This window comes from Arachis hypogaea, chromosome 14, assembly GCF_003086295.3.
Source record: "Arachis hypogaea cultivar Tifrunner chromosome 14, arahy.Tifrunner.gnm2.J5K5, whole genome shotgun sequence".
Classification (NCBI taxonomy): domain Eukaryota; kingdom Viridiplantae; phylum Streptophyta; class Magnoliopsida; order Fabales; family Fabaceae; genus Arachis; species Arachis hypogaea.
In genome coordinates this window covers 126,704,152-126,705,902 of record NC_092049.1, presented here as the reverse complement: position 1 = coordinate 126,705,902, position 1,751 = coordinate 126,704,152, and positions in this window count along the sequence as shown.

Below are 1,751 nucleotides of genomic sequence, written 5' to 3'. Positions count from 1 at the left end.
ACAAAGCTCGACTTGTAGCACAAAGTTTTTCACAAAGACTCGGTAGAGATTATGAAGAAACATATTCTCCTGTAGTGGATGCAATAATATTGCATTATTTGGTTAGTTTATCCACATATCATAAACTACATATGCATTTAATGGATGTGGTAACAGCCTATTTATACAGATTATTAGATCGTGATATCTATATAAAAGTTCCTGAAAGACTAAAGATATTTAAACTATCCAATGAATATTTGCACGGGTTATACTCAATCAAATTGTAAAGATCTTTATATGGTCTAAAGCTATGAAGCATGGACACTTTGCTGAGTTGCCGTGTCCGCGTATCCGACACATTTTGGATACGACACTCACCGACACTCGTCCGACACGCATGTCTCCTGTCTCCAACCGTGTCTTACTAAAAAATAAAAAATTCTTTTCTGGACACACTTAGACACACCTAAATACCATCACGTGTCAACGTGTCTAGTCTTATTCTTAATATATATTCTTGAAATAAATTTAGATATAGTATATAGTATTATTTATTAAAACAAAAAGATATTTTAAATATTTGATATAATTAAAATAAGATATTAAAAATAATTAAAAAAATTAATTTATATTTTAATATTAATAAAATATCAAAATATCATTACGATTTACTTAAAAAAATACTTGGGTTAAGTATATTTTTTGTCCCCCAAGTTTGGCAAAAGTTTTAAAAATACCCTAAGTTTTATTTTGTTTCAATTTTGTCCCAGAAGTTTTCGATTTGCATCAAATATACACTCAGAGACTAACTTTTCAAAAAATTTAAGACCAATATAATAATAATGCATGAAAATTATACTTGATTTGCTTGTGTTGAGGGGTTGTCTTATGAAATTGTTGTTGAATCGATCTTAAATTTTTTGAAAAATTAGCCGTCAAGGATATATTTGATGCAAATCGAAAACTTTTGGGACAAAATTGAAACAAAATAAAACTTAGGGGTATTTTTAAAATTTTTGTCAAACTTTAAGGACAAAAAATATACTTTACCCAAAATACTTTATATTTTATATGTATGCGTGTCCCTGTGTCTTATAAGATTTTAAAATTTGCGTGTCGGCGTGTCACGTGTCGTGTCGTGTCCCGTGTCCGTGCATCATAGGTCTAAAGCAATCTGGACGAATGTGGTATAATCATCTTACTGAGTATCGAGCCAAAAACAGATTCAAGAATAATGATATCTGTCCATGTGTTTTCATAAAGAAATATGTATCTAGATTCATTATAATTGTTGTGTACGTTGATGATTTAAATATCATTGGAACTCCTAAAGAGATTCCAACAATTATAAAAATTCTAAAAAAAGGGGTTTGAGATGAAAGATCTTGAAAAAACTAAATTTTGTTTTGCCCTGCAGATCGAGCATATTAAAAATGGGATTTTTATTCATCAAACAACATACACAGAAAAGATCTTGAAGAGATTTTATATGGATAAGTCGCATCCATTAAGTACCCCAATGATCGTAAGATCTTTGGATGTGGAAAAGGATCAATTCCGTCTTAAAGAAGAAAATGAAGATATCCTTGGTCCTGAAGTACCATATTTTAGTGCCATTGGAGCGCTAATGTATCTTGCTAATAATGCACGACCCGACATATTATTTGCGGTGAATTTACTAGCAAAGTATAGTTCCTCTCCAACCAAAAGACATTGGAATGGAATCAAACAAATTTTTCGATATCTTCATGGTACGGTTGATATGGGAT